This window comes from Spermophilus citellus (genome assembly GCF_964194105.1).
Source record: "Spermophilus citellus genome assembly, chromosome: 12".
NCBI lineage: Eukaryota > Metazoa > Chordata > Mammalia > Rodentia > Sciuridae > Spermophilus > Spermophilus citellus.
The window spans coordinates 75,447,727-75,473,763 of record NC_138198.1 but is presented as its reverse complement, the minus strand read 5'-3'; the positions used below and the strand labels follow the sequence as shown (position 1 = coordinate 75,473,763).

Genomic DNA, 26,037 nt, shown 5'->3' with positions numbered 1-26,037 from the left:
CTGTGTCCTTCCTTCCAATATACAGAGCTTAGCCACTGCAGAAGTTATAAAAGTTGAATGAGATATTATTGCAGGCAGAAAAAGGTAAAAGCTGACAATTCTTGGAAGGGTAAAACTCAAGTCTCCGGAGGTTTGGAGCCTAGCTCTTATGACATCTTATTCCAGAGAGATTTACACACACACACACACACACACACACACACACACACACACAGAAACACCTATGAGTACATGAAACACACATGTATGGGCACATACCCACACATGCACACATACCCTCCCCTCTGCCATCTGATTTAACTCATGCTTTTTCTAGTGTGCTCTGCTTGCACTAGTGTTAGCATCATTGTTTCATTTTGTTTTGTACTATGATCATTTGTTAGATCATGTCCTTATGTACCAGTGGTTTAACTCTCCTAATTTCTTTGTATCTAATTTACTCTTTTTTTTTTTTTTATAATGGACCATGACATTGTGAATAGTCAATAAATATTTACAGAATGAGCAGCAGAAGTTTTTGTATTTGGAATAGTTGAAAACTATGAATTTACTGCTTTTCATGTTAGAAGATTTAAATCTTAAGGGGTCTCTAAAATTTTTATTTAGCCATGCATGGTGGCACATGCATGTAATCCCAGCAACTCAGGAGTCTGAGGCAAGAGGATCACAAGTTCAAGGGCAGCCTCACCAACTTAGTGAGGCCCTGGAAGGAATTTAGTGGTAAAACACTCCTGGGTTAAATCTCAGTGCCCCCCCCCACCCCACGCCAAGAATCATTTCTTCATATCTTCTTATTCTGAGATAAATCCATTTTAACAAAACCACTTGAATTAAAAATGAAATTGCCAAAATGTTTCATTTCTTCTGATCCTCCAATGTCCCCAATCCACAGGCATTTTGTCTTTCTTTAGTTAATTTCACAAAAAGTTTTGCCTTGATGATGGATACTATAATATAACCAGCCCAGATCTCCTGACAGGAATGAAGAGGACTTATAATTCTCTAGCTGCTAGAAGTGCTGCCAGGAGGCAACCCTCAGTTGTCAGCCCTCTTTGGAGATCTGCCTCCACTGATGACAACTCTAGATAACACCTCCTTCTGTGGGCAGCTGTTATTCAAAATGACCAGTCCATGTGGGAGTAGAAATACTCAGGGCCCCTCAGTCCATTAGAAATAACCTGGGATCTCATCCAGATACCAGGCCCAGCCTCTCCCAGTGCCCAGTTCTGCTTTCTTTCTTCCTTGCTGTTGGCCAGATACACTGCTATAGACAACTTATTTAGCTGCCAATGTCCATTTCATAGTGTTCCTCTCAAGAAACACAACCTGTGACCACATGGCCAATTTCAGGTGTTAGACATACAGAAGTCACTGAAAGAGGTAGTCTTGTTCTTTCTGATCTTTGAAAACAATAAGGGGATATACCAGCAAATCCATCACCCTGGCACAATATGCAAAGTTGTGTGAGGACACATCAGGTGTTGTAAGAGTATAAACCCAGGTGAGGCGGGCGAGGAGAGTTGTCGGGACAGACCTCAAGCAGGAGCTACATGCCAAAGACAGGTTACCAGGTAGAGACAAGGTAAGGGCTGGAGGCCAAAGGCAGAAGATGAGAACAATCACAGATACTGGAGGCTTCCTGGGGTGCTCCAGGCAGGACACACCAGTGGACGTGCAGGAGTGACAAGTGACAGAGAAGAAGGACCAAAGGTGAAAACGGCACATGGATGTAGCAGGCAGTGACAGGATCAGAGGAAAACGTGAGGATCCTCCCAAGGGGCTTGGCTCTTGATGCTGTGTTTGCTTTTAGACTGACATGTAGATAACTTTTCCATGTGGTGTATATTTCTAGACCTTTCCATCTCCTCACTTCCATCAAAACTTTTTTGAGGAAACGGAGCGAAGAGCAGCCGTCCAGATGTTTTTCTGAAAGCTGGGTGGGGTATTGTCAACACCTTCATGTGAACATGTAAGTAGCGGCATCTTCTGTGAGGCACGAATTTATTCATTTTGGAAGAAAAGTTCTCAGTGACTACGATTTCCAAAATCGTCTTGTATAATTTTGGGAAAAGAAAAGGATCCTATCTTCTTTTCTAGACCTCCATTCTATGTCATGTAAAAACTAAATGAACTTGTACTACTGAACAAACTTGAACAAATTTGGAATTTATTGCTATGCAAATAAAAGATTTATACAGATTTTGACCTTTTATTTATATGAGGAATCTTTGTCTATGTCTTGCTTTAGTCATCACTTTGCTGTTTATGACGGTCGGTAAGAATGCTGGTAGCATCACTCCTACAACATAATGCTTGACCTTCCTCCACCTATCTTGGATTTGATTTTTACCTAGAAATTGTCCATGGTAAGAATTTCCTAGGCAAAGTGAATAGCTATAAAGTCCCCACACACAAACATTATAGAAACTCTTGGTGATCTGCATTATAATCGGCATACCAGGAACCATTAGGTGATGGGACAGAAAACAAAGGTGATAATATCACATAACCCCTGGTACCACCTTGCTGGCTCTAGTGACATGTTCTCTCTCTCTTTCTCTCTTCCATGCAAGAAATAATGCAGCGATAAAAAATGAATGCGGACAAGGTTGCTATGGTGGTCAGCTTGAATCCAGTCTGTTTTATTTTTTAAGAAAAAAAAATTTTTTAGTACTCAGGTTATTATTAGTAACACATTACCTGTGACACCTACATGCATGATCAATCCTCAGCAGGCTGTTGCAATAGTGTGGTAGGGAGAAAAAATCCTATCAGAAGCTAGATGCAGCCACTTAGGTATCGGAAGCAAGAGGTGGGCATGGTGAGATTTATAGTTTAGTCATGTCCCTCTGAAGCCAGGGAGAAGATGGAATAAAGATGGGAAGAAGACTTTAGCAAGGTGCCCAGAGTTGGTAACTGAAAAACAGTGTGGCCGGGCACTTCCAACGCTTAGCTTTGTTTATTTCTATGTTTGTGGATGGAGTTCTTTAAAAGAAGCAAGCCAGGCGGTTGACCAAGACAACTTTCTGCCTTTTAATGTCACCCTGATTTTGAGAAGGGCCTCATTGCCCTGACTAATAAAGCAGAAAATTAGTTATTAGAGAAAGACTCCTGATTAGATGTAGGAGTCCGGATACTCAATAACAAGAGTCAAAACGCCAAATGGAATTCATAGGTACAAGGGGTTTCTCTGATTTAGAAAGAAGTTAGATTCTGTTTGATTTTTCCTCCTAAACTACTATTAGAAAATTAGAATACGACGGTTGCACTGTCAGATGAAAAGAGGTCCATTTATCTAGAAGCAGAAAGCAGCTTTTAGGGCAGATCACTCTCCTGATAGGTCTTTTACTATCATTGCTCCCCAGTGCCACCTGCCACCATAGGACTGCCACTTTTGCTTTGTGAGTCTTACTACATAACTGCCACACAAAGACAACGGCAGATGCCTGACAAGGTGTCATCAGGACGCACCCAAAGCCTATCTTTGGAGGCATGGGTGGGTCCAAACATGCATTCCATGGTTAGAAGGAAGTGTGAATTTTATGAATACGAATTTGACTGCTCTATTAACACCAGACCTCTCCACTCTCTCCTGGGTGCCTTTGGCACGTTAAACAGTACTTGTGCTTGTCTGTTCATCCATAAAATAAGACTGTGAAAAGGACCCCCATCACCAGCTTCAATGAGACTCACATGCAGTCCACATCCCAGTGCCCATTAGAGAGCAATGTCACTGAAAGGGAAGGTGATGATGACCTTGACAGAAACTGAGCCATGGCAGTGTGATGAATTTATCAACTGCATTTTTTTTTTTTTTTTTTTTAAGAAAAGGATCCCTTCTTGCCTAATCAGTAACTCTTTAGGCTGCACAGCCAGTCTTTCCCTTCTCTCCTCCTGGAACAAAAATAAGAAACCCAAATAACCTTCAAATCCAAAGACTCCACAATAGGGGGAGGCTGTAGAGAGACTCAGGAGGCTGATGAGGACCCAGACACACTGCAACAGAGTCTGGCAGGGAACATATAGGAAAGCACCATTGCTTTGTGCTGGGCTATTCTTGATGGATTTTATTAGTACTGGGGGTTGAATCCAGGGGCACATTACCACTGAGCTATATCCCCAGTCCTTTGTTTGTTTGTTTGTTTTGTTTTTAAGACAGGATCTTGCTACATTGATCAAGGTCTCACCAGCTTGCTGAGACTGGCCTCCAACTGGTGATCCTCCTGCCTCAGCCTCCTGAGTTACCTTTGCTATTTTTAGAATCAGAGATTTCTGAGTGTTTCCTGAATATCTCACCAATCAAGGGATATCTTCAGAAAGCTCTCCAGGTCCAAAACAGATAGGGAATTCAAATAGACCTGACTCATGATCCATTCAAAGGAAGTAGGTTTCTCAAAGAGAAAATGAGAGTTGGAGGATGACTGTCCAGTTGGTTATTATTTCCTATAAGGAAAAGGGAGATGAACAATCCTGAAGGGACACATACTGTGGATTCCCCCCAAAAAAGATTTTTAGATGTGGAACTGAAGGTTCATCACATAAACCAATAGGCAAAACAGCTGATTAGGTGGTAATTGTGTCAAATCAACTTCTCAAGCTCAGCAGATTAAACTCTTAACGACACATATTCCTAAGGATATTTATGGGTAACTTAAATCATCTAAGATAAAGATTCCCAAATTACTTACACCAGAATAGAAACTCTTACAAACATCAAGGCCAAATTTCATGCCAACCTTCAACATAATTTTAGAAATTTCAGAAATAGCGGATCGCAACAAAAGTGTCTGCTCCTGGCAAGTGAAGTCCTGCTACCTCAGCTGGCTGAGACAGTGACACGGCACTTTGAAATTTCTTGAGAGGTACACTCAGGATGAGAGGGAAATTGATAATCAAGACAATGACTTTCCTGCTGAGGTATGTCTCTGCCAATTTCTTTCTCTTTTTTAAAATATTTTTCAGTTGTGGATAGGCCTTTATTTTATTTATTTATATGTGGTGCTGAGAATGGAACCCAGTGCCTCACACATGCCAGGCAAGTGCTCTACTGCTGAGCCCCAGCTCCAGCCCCAATTTCTTTTTTTTTTTTTAATCAGCCATGCTAAATCCTTTAAGAAAAATAGAGAAGATATGGGGTCAGCTTCTTCCATAATATCATACCAGTCAAAGGTTTTCCTCGGATCCTTGCTTCTCTCATATTTGAGAAGAAGGGAAAAATGTATTTAAAAATATATCTCTTTATATCCAAAACCTGCCTGTAGTCTAGTCTGCATTCTAGAGCAAGAAATCCACCAGCAGACCACAACCTCTTTTCCAATGCTCGTCCTACTTGCAGATCAGCAGAGGTTTGGTCCATCATCATTGCTTAGTTTAAAAAGAACAAAGTTAGTGATGGATTTTAACAGTTTTGCTATCATGAGTTTTGACACCATCTACCAAGAACTAATTGAGTGGGAAGTCTGACAGGTACGCATTTATTTAATATAAACACATCAGCAATATACCCTTGGCAGTGGGGTTATATTGGAAGCGATGTATTGCAAAATCACCACAAAATTAACACATTTAGCCATAAATGGTAAATACATAAAAAGTTGAAACGTGTGGCTTATACAAACGACAGAACAAGAGCCTTAGAAAATTCAGTGTCAAGCTCATGGGCTATTTTCAAACTGCTTTGTCATAAAGAACTATTATTAAAAATGATATAAACAGACTGCTGGGCTAGCTCAGTTGGGAAAGCATGAGACACTGAAAAATGGTATATACCTGAAGAAATTCCACGGGAAAGGTCTAAATGACACCTTGATCAGTGACCAAAGGGATCACTCATTTGCATCTAGAACCAGAACTACCCCCCCCACACACACACACACACTGAGCAGGTTTAACTCAAAGCAAACGTGCACAGGGCCCATACAAACAGGCAACAGATACTAAAGATATTTTCCAACCAAATAATTTCACTTAGCAATTTTCTTCTTTCACAAAGAGAGAAATCAAAACTTAAACATTCATTTCAGGACTCACCCACATTATCCACGTCCCAACGCCCAAAGATAACAATTTTCCCAGAAGATGGGCAGATCCATGGTCCATGTTGCAAGAAGCAGTGAGACAGGAGTGTGTGCAAAAAAAAAAGAGAGAAGAAAAAAATGGTTTAGTAATAGTTCAACAAGTGGTAGCAATGCACATCACAGTGAGCACAATCATTACAGTTCCCTCGTTTCTGGAAATCATCCTACTGCCAAGACATTGTGGGTTAAGGAGAAAGTTACTGTCAAAAAACAAGGTCCAAAGGGATCACTCATTAGCATTTTTCATTCAACAGCTGCAAATACAATACATGCCCAAATGACTGAACGTGCAATAGATGTTTCCAGAAAGATAAGAGGGAAGAGATGTATGAACATATAGGGACATAAAAATAATTAAAGCAAGTCTAGACTAGATTGGGGGGAATCTGCTGCAAGGTAAAGAGTTAGACTGAGCTCATATCATAATTAGAAAACTCAGTACAATGACTTACACCTTTCAACAAGCATTGGACTAAAATGATTCCAATTACAGACTCTCAAAGAATATAAATTATAGCCCAGTTCATATGTGCTACAAGTCCGAGCCACAGAATAGAATCTGAATTTTTCAAAGAAACAAGTTATTACCACTCTTTTTTTTAAGGAGACAAAGGAAATAAATTAACATGACATTCAATTTTCTAAGATACATTGTTTTTCAATCCCACAAGCCACGATAATTGCTCTACTAGGGAAGAAATTTCACAGCCTAAAAACATATTTTCAAGTAGATGGAACTCCCCAAACTGAGGCTTCATGTAAAACAGCTCATCTGTCACAAGCTTTCCACATGAGACATCACCTTGGAAAGCCAGACTTTGCTAAGTTCATAGTAGAGGAATTCTGTGATCCTCAGCCTCCTGGACCTTGGTCTTACAGACATAAACTATTAATCAGTTCTATCCAAAGCTGCTGTCAACTGAAAGGAAACAAAAGCAGAGTCTCAAAGAGACATGGGTATAAGCATGTTCATAGAAGCATCATTCACAACTGTCAAAAGGCAGAAACAAAATAGGAAGTGTACACACAATGGAATACTATGCAGCCTTAAAAAGGAAAAGATGACACATTCCAAAACATGGATGGACCTTGAAGACATTATGCTGAGTGAAATACACCAGATACAAACTGATAACTACTATACAACACCACTTCTATGAGATTTGTAAAGTAGTCAGATTCACAGAGAAAGTAGATTGGTGGTTGCCAGAAGATGTGGGTGGGGGAGGGACTGGGAGTTGTTTAATGGGTACAGAGTTTCATTTTTGCAGGATAAAAAGAGTTCTAGAGGTCAGCTACACAACAATGAAAATGCATAGAACACTAGTGAACACTACTGAACTGTACGCACAGAGATGGTGAAGATGGTTTTGTGTCATGTGTATTTTACCCCAATTAAAATGAAAAACAGCTACTGTCAAAATGGTTCTTGGAATTCTTTGGCTACCCTGTGTAGACTTGATCTTCAAAGGAAAGAATTAATAAGAGTCTATGTCAACACTTATTGTAAAGTGTTAAAAGACGGCAATTTGTAATAGAACCAAAAAGGAGCCTAGCACTAATTCAAAAAATGTGGCTTTACTCTCAGCAGATGGTGGAATGAGAACAGTCACTTAACATGCACTAGGAGAAATCATGACAAACCTGCCCACAAAGACCAGAGCCCGAGCAGGCTGTCAGCACCCCTTCCTTGGCCCTTACAGAACACAGGAGCCAACCTCTGCTCGGGCATCCATGTCCTATCCAGGGGCACCTTCAAAAGTACTGATGCAAGGGCTTCCTAATGACCTTTAGATATTTTTAAAGTTTAATACTTTGGGTTTTCATTGCAGTTTCTTTCTTAATCCACCCTCCTCCATCCTGGAAATAAATGGTGGGATTTCCTCTACCTGTACCTAAGTAAACTTCACACAGAAAACAGTTGATCGTCTCTTATGCATTAACTTTATTTGCTAAAAAAAGAAAAAAAATCAGAAAAGGGAATATACTGGTGCATGCATGAGAAACTATCATCAAATAAGCTTCATTATCTGCTTCAAACACTTTCTGGGCTCCTTTCACAGTGAGCTGATCTCTCGGAGAGAGGAGTCAGCTTGCCTAGGAACTGCTGAGGGAGCATGAAGTGTGGGCTCAGGTGTCCTTTAAGGAACTGGGGTGACTTTGAGGAGGCCACTACACATCTCTTTTTCCTTGGATGAGAAAGGAGAATGATAGGTCAGATGGATTTGGCACAGACTCATGGTAGAGGGCAGATGAAATGGCGCCTGTAGAAATCCTCTGAGAAACAGTGCACCATCAATGCCGGGGGACAGCGAAATGTCCTCCTTGTGGTCTGCCACTTAGCAGAAACGTTCAGTTCTTTCCCAGGAAATGAGGAACATCCAATTCAGCCAGCAAGTGCTGTAGCTTCAACTTGGCATCCTTGCTCTGGTTTTGTGGTTTAAATGTGTCCCCAAGAGTTTCGTGGGTTCAATCCCTATTACATGGTCTTAAGGTAGAAACAATCTGACTCTGGTTTTTAGAGGCGGGTTTTTTGGGAAGTAATTAGAATTAGATAAGGTCATTGGTTTGCAGTCCCCACGATTGAATGCTGGTGGCTCTGTAAGAAGAGAGAGAAAGACCAGAAGACACATACATGTGCTCTCTATCTCTTGTCATGTGATGCCCTTCACCTTGGGACTTTGCCTGGGAACTCTGTCTGATATGGACATTCCTCAGCAAGAAGCTATTACTTAGAAACTGAACTGTGAGCTAAAACTTCTCTTTTTAAAACAAAGTTACCCAGCTTCTGGCATTTTATTATAGTAATGAAAAGCCAACTAATGAAAGACCTTATTTCCTATTTTTCCTGTCACCCTATTGACCAGTTTCCATCCAAATAAAGGCCCATGTGTCTATGGTAGTATTTCTTCAAGCAGGGTGCAGGGCCCGGGAAGTCCCTAAGATGCTTTTAGGGAGCGCATTAAATCAAAACTCTTTCCTTGGTCATTCTTAGACATTAATTGCTTTTCACTTTCATTCTCTCATGAGTGTACTGTGGAAAGTTCTAGAAGCTACAATAGCGTGCGACATTTCACTTTCCATTTCTAAGGCTGAAACAGCCATTAGAGACTCTCTTCTGTTAAGCTGCCTACGAACCAGATTTGCAGAGCCATTCTTTACCCTAAGTTATTTCTGCTTTGGAAAACATAGTTAACTTTCATTGAAATATTTGTGTTAACATGGAATGGATTTGTTATTGCTAGTCTTAAGTAAATGAAAAATGAATATTTTTAAAAGTTCTCCATTGTGATTCCTAATTCAGTTAACATCAGTAGATATAATCTGCACAAAGAAGAGTTGTTTTCAGTCTTCAATAATCTTTCAGAATATAAAGAGTTCCTGAGGGGGGGGGGGAAGGTTGAGTACTGCTGGTCTGGAATGAATAACAGAAGGGCAAATGACACAAGAAGAAGCTGCAGAGGGTCAGTCACGGTGGCACACACCACTGATCCCAGCTATTCCAGAGGCTGAGGCAGGAGGATTTCAAGACAGAGGCCGGCCTGAGCAATTTAGTGGGAGTTGGCTCAAAAAATAAAAAGGGCTGGAGAGGTAGCTCAGTGGTGGGCGCCCCTGAGTTCTATCCCCAGTACTACAAATAAACAAAATAAAATAAACACAAGAGGCTGCAGAGGTAGTCGGGAGCAGAGGCTCAGATCATGAAGACCTCAATGGCCATGTGAAGAGCAAGTCAGAACAGTTAGGCTCTAGTTACAGTCCTTTTCTCTGTGTGTAAGAGTTGTATATGATCATCCCTCCTTCAACTCACTGTTCCACCATTTTGATTCATAAATCTCCATCACCCTGTAATGAAGGTGGCTTTCAAAAAGAATAACTTCCCCTTCATGGTCACATGCATATTTGAATTGTGCTGACCTTTAGAACTCAACTTTTCAATTAACTTGTGGAAAGTCTATAGAGGAGTTCACTTCTGTTTCTTGATATCTCCACATTCAAATGGGGCCAGGACTAAGGTCATGGCGCCTGTCCTGGGGATTCTCCATGGAACAGGAGGAAGTGCAGCCAGGCTAATGGGTACTTTACAAAAGGTGGCTTTTTCTCCCTCAGAAAGCCCCTCTCTGCTGCGTAAGGGTGCCCACTGTTTCCCTCTTGGGCTCTCTTGTACCTGTCCCCTCAGAAGTTGTTGCAGGCTCTATCCATTCTCAAGTCCTTTGTCTACTCCCCTCATTCTGAGGAAGAAAAAAGAAAAAAAAAAAAACTCTCACTTCTGGCTTCATTAGGAAGCCAACAGCAAGAAATTCTGGAGTTAATATTAATGCACAATGATTACAAAATATCTGACTTGTAACTTTAGTGTTGGCAAGATAAAAATAGATTATCTTTTTTTTAAAAAAATATTTTTTGATTGTAGATGGACAGAATACCTTTATTTTATTTTAATTAATGAATGAATTTATTTATTTTTGGTATTGGGGATTGAACTCAGGGGCACTTGACCACTGAGCCACATCCCCAGCCCTATTTTGTATTTTATTTAGAGACAGGGTCTCACTGAGTTGCTTAGCACCTTGCTTTCACTGAGGTTGGCTTTGAACTCTTGATCCTCCTGCCTCAGCCTCCCAAGCCGCTGGAATTACAGGCGTGTGCCACCACGCCCTGCTTTATTTTTTTAGGCAGTGTTGAGGTTCGAACCCAGTGCCTTCCATGTGCCGGGCAAGCGCTCTACACTGAGCTACAACCCCAGCCCAGAATAAATTATCTTAATAGGCAGTTTCCAGGAATATATAACACCTGAAAGTGTGATTCTGATTTAAATAACAAGAGTTGCATATTAGTAAAGCCAGTGAAGAGAGAGAAATCCATAGCCATGTCAGGACCAGGATATGTGTAGCCAGGGATCAGGCTAAAAACTTTTTATCAAAGTACATTCTTCAGACATTCCCATCAGCACATAACTAACTGAAGGAACAGTTATACCTTAAAACAATTGAGAAGGTGTCATAAGCAGACTGAAATGGTATTATCCTTTAAATGTTGAATGTCTCCCACGGGTTCATCTAGTAAAGGCTTTGACCACAGGGTGGCGCTATTGAGAGCTGATGGAACATTCATTTAGTCACTGGGTGCTGACCCTTGAAGAGCATTATGGTACCCCACCTTCCCCGCCCCCACTCTCTCCTTTCTCTCTTGCTTCTTGGCCTGGAGGCGCACACCCCTGTCATGGTGTGCTGCTTCACCAGGGTCCTAAAAGCAATGGGGTCAACTGATCATGGACTGAAACCCACAAAACTATCAGCCAGAATAAACCTTTTTCCCTTAAAAATTAAGTGTCTCAGATATTTTGTTATAATATTGGAAAGCTGACTTATGGCTGTTTAAAAGACATTTCTTGATGGATCTGTGCAGAATTCCTATGTTGGGCAATAGACATATCTTTACGAGATAATGCCCAGTTGGTTTTCAATATTATACTATCAATTTACTTGCTAACCATTTAGAGCTGCGTAAGATTTGATACTTTTCCTAAAATTCTCTTTTGAAACCCCTCATTATCACAGTTTATGTTGTGGTAATTGGTGTTTATGTACTGGGTCTCCCTGTACAATGAGAAGCACCACATTTTCTTCACATGTTCATTCCCAAGGCCTACATTGGCACCTTGCTTGTGAAAGATGGTAAATGAATATCAAATTGAAAGGAAGACTACAACCTGTACTTAATTGGGGTTATAAGGCATTCTGGTGTTTTCATGCAAATAGCACAGAAGGATTAGGGGTTAGCAATCCTTTCTGCAAATAAAATTGATTCCATCAGATTGCTTTTGACCTATTGCTTAGAGCAATCAGAACTAAGAAAAAGAATAGTTTTATTTGAGAAAGAGAGACAGTAATAAATGTAAAGCAAGGAATATTTGGGGGGAAGTAAAAAAAAAACCTCACTGTGAGCACAAAAGTGTGACTTGGGGTAGTATGTAGAAATGACAGCCTGCAGAAATCAGCACTGAGGACAGATGAGGGATTCAGAAAGGAAGCTACAAAGCAAGGTATACTCATCCACAGACTCCCACCGTAGGCAATCCATTTGGGAAAGCACCATCTAACTTCCTGTCCTAAGGTCCCACAACTGATACTCATAGTTACAAAACTTGCTCATAACAGATTGAATCATTGTCTGGGCTAGCCTGGAAATCCAACTATAATTTTTAACATCTTCTCTTAGGGCAAAGAATTCAAAATGCTGAACAACTACTTATAAATGCACTTTTGGAAAAATGACTCATCTATAAAATAGGGAATGCCTATATTCAGAAAGTAGGTCTCTGCCTTTTATCACTCTAGGCTTTTCACCCCAAAGGCTAAAAAAGCCAGAGGCTGAAGAAAAGAAGCATTTCTAAGCTCTTAAAAAACAAAATGCACACCATCCATTAAACTACTCTTTGATCATGGCTTGTCTTCTGCTTTGAAAAATACTCAGAAAAGGAGTGCCAAGACCTCCCAAAATATGGAGGAAATGCATGTACTCCTTATGGAGAAAATGCAAAAAGTTTCAAAAAGACCACGGGCTAAAGAATGGGGAGACTGTGTCAGCAGCAACACCCAACCTATGACTAAAAGGTATGCACAACAGAATCCATTTCTCCCCCGTGTGAATGAAGTGGGAAAATAAAAGGCTTCTAAACATTTGAAGGTCATTGACCTTGTATTCCCCACAAGTCTTTGATGCCGGCTCTCTCATATCATGTGCAAATGGATACTTTAGTAGGTCAATGCCAATAAACCAAATTCCTAAATTTAGTGTGTATCTCTGTGAACAGAGAACACTAACAAAATGTGGTGAAGAGCTATACCATAAATCTCAAGCAAGTAATCCCACACAGATAAACTTAGTTGTCTCTGTAAAAACAACAACAACAACAACAAAAGCCCATTCAACTATGGAGAAAATAACATGTTTAAAACAGAGCTCAGTGTTTTTAGCACTACTAGAACATTCATGCTTACAGACAGCCTGTTTGGTGTTGAAAGTGTAATCAAACTGCTTGCTTACTACAGAGAGAGTTCAATAAAGACAGAGAAGTTTAAAGTACTACTCAGCCATTAAAACTCTTTTGAAAATGTAAGAATTATTGTGTGCTCTGACTTTCATCCTGCAACACCATGCTAAATTAAGTTGGTATGATTTGCATTTAGTGAGCATTTATGATGTGCTAAATGTAAAAGGACAGCTCCATGAAAAGCCAAGCTATCGGTTATTAAGGGTTTTGGAAGAGGGGGTAGAGGCTAGGTTGATGTTGAGAAGCCATGGGCAGAAAAAAGAGAAAGACATATTTATTTGACTCATTAATTTTCTGTGAACACCATGCAAGTTTCTCTATGGATCCCAGATTTATTGTACACTCTCATTCAGTCAACCACTGACCTGTGAAGTCTGATGTTAAGGAACTACTTCTTCTTTTTATGTTGTTGTTTTAATCCTCAAGTCTTCTCCTTTGTCTTGCTAAAATTATACTTCCAGTCAGAGTCATAAGTTTTGGGGTCAGATACTTTTTCCTATATCAACTCATTTCCAGGCAGTGAGTTCAATGCAAAGCCACTGAAGGGTTAGCCTAGCTGCTCCTTGAAGCATTACATAAGCAGCTCACAGTGAGAGCCAGGCAGGAATGCGCCACTTGCTACCTTCCAGAGGGGCTTCCAGGACTTTTATCTTTCTCTAGACTAACAGCTAGTCAGATGTAACAAGCACTCCCTTTCCTTATGCCAAATGGGGGCCAGGAGAGAGTATGTTGAGGGTCCCACGCTATATATCAGCCACGTATTCATCATTCTAATTTATTTTAATGGGAGTCACCTAGATAAATCCTCTTGCCATGCTTTGAAAAAATTACACTGAATCTCTTTGAATTCCTCCAAATCCATAGGATGAGAAAAAAAGGAGTGGAAAAGTCACAAAAGGAGGTCCCAGATCATATGTCAAACAGTGCAGACTCTGAGTCAGTTTAGAAAAACAATAGATTAATGATCAACAGTCAGGTCAATGGGATCAATATCCAGAGAACAAAAATGATATTTCTTGTGATTATTAGAAAAATAATATTATGGTTGCTATTATTAAGAAGGACTTAGAATTTTTTATATAGCGGCACCTATGCCAAGTGATACTTTCATTTCCCCATGTCAAAACTATGTTTCAACAACACTGTGCAATAAAAGCATTGGGGAAGTTGAAGCTGTTATCAGGTTTAAGAAACAAAAGGTTTTGAATCTGTGATGATGTTTCAGGATTATAGATTTGGAAGCTGAAGCAGCTGTAACGCCATCATAAAGATGAATAAACTATCATCCAGGGAAATTAAGTGATAATGAACTCACAATCTGGAAAACAACATCACCGCTTATTTTTCCTGAAACACGCTTGGTTATCTTCTAACTGGATCCTACAGAGACCAAACCTACGCCTCAAATTCAAGGTAGAACAAGCTGAAAGGAAAACATACACTCACATATTAAAAGCATAAAACAAAGCATCATGATCCAGTTTCATGAAGTGCAAAGGTTGGCAACCAGGTCACACACGCACACACTTAAGCAAACTCACTGTTGAATTACCAGCTTCCTCTTAATCTACACTGTTTTTCAAAGGAAGCAAATAGCTAAGAATAGCACAAATTATTCATCCTTTATAAATACAATGCAGATGATGTTGTAACATGATAGTATTCCCCAGGATTCAGACATTTTGTGAGAGAAAATTATCTTAGCCATCTGAGATAATAACCTCTTAAAGGTTAAGAGATTATTATGATATGATCCAGGCATTGTAGTGCACACCTATAATCCTAGTGACTCTGGAGGCTGAGGCAGGAGGATCTAAAGTTCAAAGCCAGACTCAGCATCTTAGCAAGGCCTTAAGCAACTCAGCGAAACTCTGTCTCAAAATAAAAAATGAAAAGGGCTGGGGATGTGACTCAGTGGTTAAGTGTCCTGGGTTCAATCCCTGGTATGAAAAAAAAAATCTATTTTTAGATCTGGTTATTCCAATGTCTAACCACTAGAGAAAAGGTTAGGAATCTCCCTGAAAAGAACCCAGGTCAAGAGAAGAGTCCAGGCACAAACTTGGGCTGCCGGTGGGTGTGGGATGCAATGCTCAGTGCCCTGGAGGCTCTCTGTTACTGTCCTCTAACCTTTCACACGTTCCCCACCCACAATCAGAGTAACCTGTCAATGCCTGACTTCCCCAGATTACTCTTCCACATAGAATCCTTGCATGATACTCCATGGCTGGTTTGGTTAATTCCAAAATTCCTCACACTTACAAGTGGGGTACATTAGTTTAAGCATTTACATGTGCCAGCTGGAACTCATGAGGTCCCAGGGACCAGTGATCCAGAAACTCTACGACATCTGGACCTCAGAGAAGCAGGGAACACACCATCTCATGCCAAGTCTGGTGACTGCTGGGTGCAGCCACAATGAATTTAGTGGCATCCATTGATTCCTTTGGACTCTTTGATGTCGGTTGTCACTTCATTGGCCAGAATAGGACCTAGAGCAAAAAATGGCAGGATCTCTCTGTCACAGAGAGGGTTCAGTTTCACAACCAGGGGAGAGAGCCTCAGGGATTCCTAAACACAGCTGGGGTAATCTGACTATGGTTAAAATTACCATCATTGTAAGCAGTGACCGAGTCAAAGAAATACAGTTGCATTACAGTTATTAAACCGTTATGGCTTGGGAAACATGGGCTCCATTTGTATCCACTATAAAATAAAAGTGCTCTTTAAAAAAACAGGCCCGCTCCGTCCATTTGAAAACATGAAAGGGCAGCAGTTTTACCTAATTATTTTCATAATTAAATGATTGGTGTAGCTCATTTTAAGATCAAGGAGTATAAATTAATTTGTCACAGGTTACTTTAGCACCAACAGAGCTAAATACCTACGAGGCCCATTACTTCTCCCATTTGAATAATGCAGATACAGCGCGGGTGGATCAACAAAATAATATTTGGTTTTTGAAATCACAAATGTTTTGCAGTAAGATTATCAGGTTTATCCTCCTAATTGCATTTTGCTTTGGCTATTATTATATCCTTAAAAATAACTGGAAAGGGGCAAAGGGAAAATTATAGTAAATACACTCAGGGTTAAAGTTTATTTTAAAAAAAGATTAAAAAGTAAATAAATATAATCAGGACTAAAAGCTCAAAACACAAATATTGAAAGTAAAAGTTGATTTGGTAAATGTAGATTTTCATGCTGAATAAAATATATCACATGATACCAAGGAATGGATATATTGTTTGAGCACTTAATATGCTAGTCATTTTATGGTATTATTTATATTTCTTACAACAACTCTGCAAAGTCAATGTTACTAAACTAGTTTTGCAGAAAAACTAAGGCTAAAAAAACTTAGGTGATTTAGCTAGATATCTAGCTAGTATCTACTAATACTGTAAATGCACTGGGGTGAGTCTAATAGTCAGTATGCATCCCAAAGTACTTTACATGATAGTAAAATCAGCTTTTTCATTTTTTGCTGCATCACCATATTTATTCTGCTCTTTAAGATTTGCAGGCTGGATACAGGTGGTACTGACTTAGGATTTTTTTTTAACTTTATAATGGTGCAAGAATGATAAGCATTCATCAGGAACCATACTTTGGATTTGGATTTGGATGGTTTTCCAGGTCAGTGATAAGAAGTATGATCTTCTCTCAAGATGCTGGGCAGGGATAGCGACCACCTCCCAGTCAACCACCCAGTGTACTGTGTTGATAAATTCTGATGCTCCAGAGGTTAGGTATATTCAATGGCAACTTGGATTTTCAATTTGCAATGGGTTTACCAGAATGTAACCACATGGTAAGTCAAGGAACACCTGCATTTTCAAACATCATCTTACCCAAAATCGACCTGAAAAAAAAGGGCACCCACAATTCAAGGAAACAACTATTTTAGGTGGAATTCAAATGCATCTTAATCTGTGTTAGCAATTGTTTTAAAATCAGACTTCTAGCTTATCCAAATGATCTCTGCCTACAGACTTCTGATCTCATTATTTAGCTCTGTGAAATTTTATGACTATCAGAGGGTAAAAATAAGTTCTTTTAAAAACATTGAAAGGTAAATGCAAGTCACTGATTAAACATTTTCTTGTTTAAATTATTTTTGTGAATGTTCCATAATGTACTTTCACAAAATTGTTGCAGGGACAGAGAGATTTGTATGGCATGGTTAAAAACTGTTAGACTAGTAAATCATAGTTTGTCATTTGTAAAGTGCAATCTCAAACGTGATGCCATACCTTTCTTGTCATCCTCTGGGTGGAGTAGTGACTCCTGTTACTTCCAGTTAACAATGAGAAAGCTGAACCTAGGAGAGGTTGAATAAGTCTGCAGATCTGCTGAGTACCTGTGGCTACATATTTACACTGTGAACAGCCAACACCTTTCCCATTTTGCTACAATTATGTAAACTTCATAAATAACTAAGAGTCAAATTTAATGCACATAGATACACCAGCTTTGATTTCTTATAGGTGATCTCTCATGTTCCTGAAGGGGTTTGAGTATATAATGCCAATATTATAGTAAGGCCTGCTCCCCTACTATTCAAAACCTCAGTATTTGATCATGCTTGTTTTGTCTTGTTTCTATTTGCTCACTCCTTGTGAGCAATGGATTATTTATTACTATTTGATGAGGGTGAATTTATCCTCTCAAGTTTGAAGGCCTGTGTACTTAAGACTGTTTGGGAAATATTTTGTTCCTGAAATGTGGAAGCTGGTGATATTTTTATAATAAATTTTTCTTCACCTGATCTCAGACATTTAGTATGCAGGTAAGATATGGCTTCATACTTTCATTCTTTAAAAAAAATACAGAATCACACGAATACTCACTTTATAAGAATATGAATAAAAAATTTATTGAAGGCTGGAGTTGTGGCTCAGTGGTGGAGCGCTCGCCTAGCATGTGCAAGACACTGGGTTCGATCCTCAGCACCACATAAAAATAAATGAACAAAATAAAGGTATTGGATCCAACTACAACTAAAAAGTATACATATTTAAAAATTTTTATCTAGATCAGAAACATTTTAATAACTGCATATGCCAAAGAACACATGCATGATTCTACTTTATATGTCAAAGATATGTAATAGAAATCAGATGCAAAACTTCCTAAAAGGGATTTTAGATCAGTCAAATCCATAAGCCCCAGACTAAGAATTCTCTCACATATTTCTGGGTGCATTCAGTTCTTGATGGGCATCTTGCCCAGCATGTCTCATTTTCCTTTCAACCTAATCACTATCAGCTTGGCTTTCCACATTTGACTCTGCTTTTGAAAGCTCTGACTGAGCTCATTGTAACCATATCCTCATCTTTACAATGAAGAATGTCAATAACTTTACAGATCCTTTAGTTTCCAAAGCTTAAATTACCCATGCAATTAGATAAAGGTGGTAGAGGTTGATTTTTGAAGTTTCCAGATAAATTGCCTGTATTTCCACTTTGCCTAGAAGGATCTGTTCAAGGGCTGGGCACTTCTTCCTCATTATCATCTTGACACAGGTTTAGAACATCCTTCTCCCTCTTCTCAGAAATCTCTGGATGATCATTCACTCAGTGAAAAGTTATGGAATCCCCACTCTGGACACCACTTTGCAGTCAAAGATGAATAAGATGGAATCCTAGCTCTCAATCAACAAAACATTTGAAAGAATAAAAACATGGCATGTTCCCTGACAGAGGAAAAAGTTGCAGAAGGAAGGATGGGAGAGAAACCTTCTGAATATGATCTTGGAAAACTTCATGAGGGGTGGAGTATTTGAGTTGGGCCTTAAACAACTGGTTCAAAACAGAGACAGGGTGAGGGGCACATCTCAGTGGAAGGACTGGGATGAGAAAAGGATGAAGAAACAAAACCTAAAGGTGTCCTAGGCATTGGCTGGAATTGCAATAGGTCTCCTGCAGTGGCCATGGAAGATAACACTAATGTACAGAGGAACAAACATGGGGCTTTGCATACAAATTGAAAGGAGGTAGATCTCACTCCTTAGGAATTTGGGTTGGCATGAGGCTTGGAACGGGGAGCTGATATTTTCAAAGCAGCACTGTAAAAGGATTACACTGGAAGCAGATATTAGGGAGAAGAGAGTTAGCAGAGAGTGTGAACTAGGATATTATTGTGAAGGTCCCAGCAGGAAGTGTCAAAGGCTTGGGGTGGGACTGGTGACAATATGATAAAAAAGAAAGTGTCCATGGGAGGCCCACAAGATGGCCACTGACTTTTCTGGGGAATGTGTCTGTGGAGGAGCCATGGGGAGGAGAGGAAGGTGTGAGAAATGAAGATCAGGTCTCTCACCTGGGTGACTCAGGACATGGTGGTTCTGGGTGAAGGAGAAAGTCTGAAATTGAGTGAAGTTTCTGTCCATGTCTCGTTTGAGGTTGCTGTGTGAGGGCTGGGTGAAATATCCTCTTGGCATTGGAAATGTGAGACTAGATTTCTAATAGAAGCTGAAGAGTAAAGATCTGAATCTGGTAATCATTCATCCAGCTAACCTACACTCCTGGTTCCAGAAACCAGTGGCTTGTTGTTGGGGCAACTAACCTCAGAGCCAGGCCAGGTGCCAGGGCCTGTGTTTTACATGTGCTGTTGACTTCTCACCATAAAACCATCTTATGCCTACTTTCCTGATGAAGAATCTTCCTGAGGACTTTGATATTATCTAGTGAGCTAATGTCAGGAGGTGTGCAAGTTCTGGTTCACCCTTGTTTTCCTGCCACACTGAGCAAAGTCCCCCCACCCCCTCCCAGCCAAGTTCCCAGTGTGAGCATTGTCATGCATTCCTTTGCCCATTAGTTTATTTTCTCCTGTTCTGATCTTCATTCATTCTCCTTAATGGAGATCTCTCCTAATAGTCCCCAATTATATTCAGGGCCTTTCCGGGTCTAATCACTGATCTTAACCTACTTAACTGCTCACTTTCCTCATTACATGGGATTCCAAAATAATGTCCCCTTACCTCCTAGGTCTTGAATTCCTCCCACTGAATATGGTCCCTTTCATTAATATTGGGTTAAGAGACCCTTAGCTTGTCAAAACGCACAGTGGACATGCATCAGCCCTGCTTTTCCACATAACACCATCGTAACATTACATCTACCTGAATGAAACTCTCAGATGCTACTCAACTAGCATTAAAACAAAACCCATTATTTTCATCTCTGCCAGGAGTGAGGTGACTACTTTGATTTCTGTATTCGTTTTCTCTACTCCCCTATCACAACAACAAATTATGAACTATTTCTAATTGCTACCTATATTTCTCCATCTTAATTGTGAAGATCAGGTTCAATACCTTTTAAAATCTCTAGTTGCTCCAGCAGCTTTCCACTGAAAGTCATATTTTCATTGGTATCTTTGTTTACTTATGTATTTTTAAATTGGCACATGATAATTATACATATTCATAGGCCTTAGTGTGATATTTTGACACATGCTTACAATAGGCAATGCTCAAATCAGGGTTATTGCATATCCATCACCTCAAACAATCATTTCTCTGTGCTGGAAACATTCAAAATCCTCTCCTCTAGCTACTTTAAATATACAACTAGGTTATTGTTGACTATATTCATCCTACTGTGCTATAGAATACGAGGACTTTATTTTGTTTTATTTTTGTGGCACTAGACTACTAGAGCTTAATCCTCTTATCTAACTGTGTTTTTCAAAATAATTTTTTAGTGGTAGATGGACACAATATCTTTATTTATTTTTATGTGGTGCTAAGAATTGAACCCAGTGCCCCACACGTGCGAGGCGAGTGCTCTACCACTGAGCTCCAGATCCAGCCCCTAACTGTATTTTTTAGTTGTAGATGGACACAATACCTTTATTTTATTTATTTATTTTCATGCAGAGCTGAGGATCAAACTCAGTGCTTCACAAGTGGTAGGCAAGCACTCTACCACAGTGCCACAACCCCAGCCCCTCTAACTGAATTTTGATTCCCACTAACTAACCTTTCTGCATCTTCCTTCCCCCCACCCTCCCCAGGCTCTGGTATCCACTCTTTTACTCTCTACTTCTATAGGATCAACTTTTTCAGATTCCATATATGAGTGAAGACACATGGTATTTGTGGAAGTCCTGTCTTCTTTCCAATTGTGTTTCTTGCTTTCCTTGGTTAATCGGCTCTGAATAGGTAAATTGCATGTCCCCAAGCGCTCACACTTCCCTTCCAGGTATCTCAGATAACTCCAAAGTCATAAATTAATTATCAGGATGAGGTAGGTGAGAATTATTATTCCCCTTACACACAAGGAAGAAGCTGCCCAGAGTAGACTGTGACTCACCCTACTCCTTGGATCTTTTTAATGAATCATTCACAGTCAACCTGCCCTCGCTTCAAATCCTACAAAAATCATGACCTGGTTTAGTTTTTGTTCCCCAACCTTCCACCCCCGAGGAAGCATGCCAACATTCAGCATGTTGTGAGGAAAGTGAGCAATTTGGGGTTGTGGTTTATGATGAAAAACCTATGGCTCTTAGTTTTTGGAGAACAGAAGAAACAGAGAGCTGTGGAAATTGTTGGTGGGTGAGTAGGAGAACATTCAAGCTCAGGAGATGGACTTTCAGGGAAGGTGTTGGCATGCAGGCCAACTTTGGGGACCTTCTTGTTGCTTTTATATGATCCTCTGTAAGGACTTCTCCTCCTCCTCAGGTCCAAACCATAAGGTAAGACCCATCCTTCTTGAAGTTTCCCTTGCTGTTGTCACTCAAAGGGTGGGATCACATTGTCTCTACCATTTAACTGTCTCACCTATTTATACAATAGCACCAAAATCATAATGTTCCTTCCGTTTGGGCCCACCAACTAGAATATAAGCTTCACATGGGCAGACACTGTGCTGTGTTCATCCTAATGTTCCAAGCATTTAAAAGAGTTTATCTAAAATTGAACAGAATATTTCTGAAGGTAGTGAGGCCTCCATTTCTATAGGCATTTAACCAGAACCTGTTATTGGGGTTCTTTACCCATGTGACTCTGTCATCCTGTTATTTCAAACTTGCCTAATAGTTTACATGCTCTGTTCAATGTGGTTTACCAGTCCCAAAGAGTTTAAAAATGTTTACAACTAAACAGTGACTTCAAAATGACTAGAACCATTTATATAATAATTTGAATAATGATTAATCCTATAAATGATTAAATGTCTTTCCAGGACAAACGTTACATAATGACAAGCAGCAGTCTACTAATGTTTGTGAAACACCTACTCTGGGAACCAAAGGATGAAAGAGAGAGCCCTGCCTTCAGTAGCCTCCATTTCAGTGAGGAGGTTATCCCCATCATTGGGGTTCAGAGCTCCAGGTATGGGTACACAGTTTCAGTTTCACATCTCTGCTCCTGCACAGAGGATTTCTTAAGGTTGCAACCTGTTCTAAGAACCTAATTGAAAAAGCCCTCTTCATAAACTAATATTACAAGAAAGGCTCTTTAACCCTTTGGTATCACTTAAATGCAAACTGTGATTGATCCCACTGGGAAATAAATGTCTATGGTTTAATAAAAGAGGAAGAAGACAGAGGCCCACAAGGTCATTTCAGAATCAATCTGAACTTTCCATGTTCTGAAGTATATGTAAAGATATGCACACTCACCTCCTCCCACTCCGACCCCACCCGTTTTGGAAGTATAATTCAGGTTTGGGGTGAGCCAATCTTGTTTAGTCCTTCAGTAACTGTCACAAGAAATGCATACGGGGGTCCCTACGCAGACCCCGCTTTGCTAGATTAGAGTCTGTTTCTATTCAAATGGAATTTAGATTTAAACTGCAATTAGATTTGGGATTTACAGTCCTTCTACTTTCATTCATTTCGTGGATGACAGCCCTCTCCCAGCTCAATCCAATGCACTTCAGAGGGAATTACAGGAGTCAGCCAGCCTGAGATGGGGGAGGCTGAGTGTGTTCCAACATCAGGCCCCCCTGGGAGAGCGCCCAGGGCAGGAGCAGGACATCCAGGCTGGGTTGTGTTAGCCTCGCCTGCCTCCCTTGCCTCGCCTCTCCTCGCTTCAGGGATCCTTGGCGCTCACCGCAGCCCTCTCGCGACTGCGAAGCGGATCCTGGCGTTTTCTTTTCTCCTATCTTTCCACACTGGACCTTGCTCCCAGGAGGACTTTGCCGCCAGCACCCCAGGCTTTCTGGGCTCCGAGGCTTCCTCCGGCCTGCGAGAGCCGGTGCGGTGGCGGCGGCTTCTCTTGTATGGAAGGAAAAGTGAAAGCGGCTGCCGGCTGGGAGAGAGGGCGGCAGAACTCGCCACAGGGCTGCTGCTTCACCAGCCGCAGCGCCTGTCACCGAGCGGTGCAGATCCGGATCTCAACTTCCAGAGCAACTCCGCTGCCCCCACCCAGACACAGCCGCGACACGCTCTTCGGCGCAGGTCCCCAGTCCTGGGCTCTAGCACCCGGGATGCCCACCCTCAGCTCTGCCAGACCACCCCACCTGCAGCTCAGCGCGCCGCCACGGGTTGGCCCGCGGTCCTTTAGCTCCCTGGCTTCCGATCAGGACGCGCGCGCGAAAGGGAGTTCAGAGCCCCCAACTTGGGCTTCCGGGTTGACACGACGCCCACCCTGGAACACAGGCCCACCTCGGCCGGCCTCCAGCGGCGGTCCTTACAGGCAAGCAGCAGGAAGATGAAATGCCTAGCGAGAGGTGCTGCCCTGGATTTGGAAAAAATACCCTCAGTTGCCTCGGGAGCGCCTGAATCCTCCAACCCGCACCCTCTGGCCAAATGATTTTCAGCCTGGGACGCGCCTTGGAGGAGGAGACCGGGCGCTGGATCCTGAGAAGCCAACAGCGCTGAGTTGCTGGGGTGCAGCTGCGCGCCGCTGGAGGCAAGGGGCGGTGAGTCTCTGCGGCTCGGTGGGGCAGGGGGAACCGGCTCCTGCGCCTCTGCCTCCCGGAGAAAGATACACACACACACACACACACACACACACACACACACACACAGAGAGAGAGAGAGAGAGAGAGAGAGAGAGAGAGAGAGAGAGACAAGCAGTCTTCAGCTCCCCCACGCTGCAAGCCGGAACGCGGAGGTCAGAGTCACTCCTCTTGAAGGCAGTAGCTGAAATGCCGAGATGGTGGCGGATGTTCTGTCCTCACCTCCAAGGCTAGCACCTTCCCAGGAGACCCCCTGATCCCCCAGAGCAAGCTAGCTCTGGCTTCCAAGATTCCGCTTTTTGGGCAGGCAGTTCGAGCTGCAAGGGGGCGGGGATGGATACGGAGAGAGCTCTAAACAGCAAGTCCTTGCTCACCTCCCGCCCTACGCGCAGAGAACTGGCCAGCCCCACTCTCCTCCAGCGTCCTACTAGGCTGCCAGGGCCGGGGAACGGGACCCTCAGGACATTCCAACTCTGGTAAGGGCGGAGAGGGGAGTGACAGCAGCAACCACTGCGCGCGTTGGCAAAGGCACGGAATCTCCGAATAGGCTAAACCGCGGGCGCGGAGGGGTGGAGGCAAGAGGGGCGGAGGAGGAGTTGCCAGAGCTGAGAGGGATGACGTCCTCCAGAGCCTCAGGCTCGAAGGGACAGAAGATTCGTGTGCTAGCCTGGCCCCGCGCGCTGGCTCGGGGGTTCTCCCAGGCGCGGCGCCCGGCTGCGGCTGCGGCTCCAGCACGGCGCACACGGGTACGATCCCGGCTAGCTCAAGCCAGGGCGCAAGCCCTCCTGTCCCCCCGAAACCACCGCTCCGTCAGCCCCTCGCCACGGGGTGCCCACCCACAAGACCTTGCCTATCCCGGGCAGGCCTAGGCAGGCAGCCCCCAGCCGGTCTGGCCTCGCCCCTTCCTCGCTGTCTTCCCCGTCGACCTCAAGCCAAGGGCAGGCGCCCGCTCCCCAGCCCCTACCCACGAGGTGAGCCGGCGCTCCCGGCCTGCGCCCTGCTACCAAGAAAGATGGGACATTGTAAAGGAAAGGCGCTCACCTGGGTCTCAGAAGCCTTCCTCTCCCTCTCTTCTTGGAGCCTATTCCCAGCCCCCAGACACAACCTTCCTTGGAGGGGGAAAAAAAAGTAGCGCACGGGCAGAGAGAGGTAGCGCTGCTTACAAGTCCCTGCGCAGCGGCTTTTTCCTTCGGATTCTCCTGGGCCCAGTCTTGGTCTTGGCGGCGGGAAAGGGCTCCCGGAGGCTAGAAGGGGCCGCCAGATCCTGGCTCCTCCCGCAGCGGTGGCCGCGGCACCTCCAAGTTGCCACCTGCAGCGCGCGTCGGGCGCCTGTGACAGCCCGCGCCGTTCAGCCCGCGCGGGCCCGCCCTCCGGGTCCGCTTGTTGGCTGCGCCGGGAGATCGGGCGGTCCCTGCACTCGGCCCCGCCCCGCGCCCGCCCCGGAGTGGAGTGTTCCCTAGAGTGAGTCTCCTTCCTGGCCTCCCTGGGCTTTACAGCCAGCAGGCAATGCCATCTGGGGAGAATCAGACAGGGACACGCACACACACACACACACACACACACACACACACACACACACACTTTTGTGTAGCTAGGGGCTGGAGGAAAAAGAGTAAGTTTTAACAAATGCCTCTTCGTGTACTCTAAGGGGACTGGGCAACTTGGTTTCTTTTGCTGGTATTGGGGATATGGGCTAGAAAGTGGTTTGGTTCCTTTAAGTTTCACCCACTCCACAAGAAACGCTAAATATGATAAGCAGCATGGAGTCACCACTCTTCCCTCTCCTACCTACACTCTTCCACCTACACCACAGTAGTGGGGTATCCTTAGGTTCTAGCACTCACAAAGCCATCCCCACTTTTGCTTTCCGGATTTCTAGGCCTGAAGACCAAAAGCTCATCCTCCAAGTGCTTGCTTGATTCTGTGGCCTCCAGAGTCCAGGCCAAGAAAACTCCTGCCCATGCATGTAAAAGACCTGGGCTTTTAAGTGCTACTCTTG

The 26,037-nt window shown here is 42.5% G+C and overlaps 1 protein-coding gene across 1 annotated transcript in view; it reads right to left on the bottom strand.

The window, feature by feature from the left end:
• EPB41L3 (erythrocyte membrane protein band 4.1 like 3) overlaps positions 1-25,488 on the bottom strand; it is a 228,250-nt gene extending 202,762 nt beyond the window's left edge. Inside the window, exon 1 of the mRNA XM_081263734.1 lies at positions 25,080-25,488. The gene's annotated coding sequence lies outside the window, so the exon portion shown is untranslated. The remainder of the gene's footprint in view (positions 1-25,079) is intronic.
• Between the last annotated feature and the right edge of the window lie 549 nt (positions 25,489-26,037).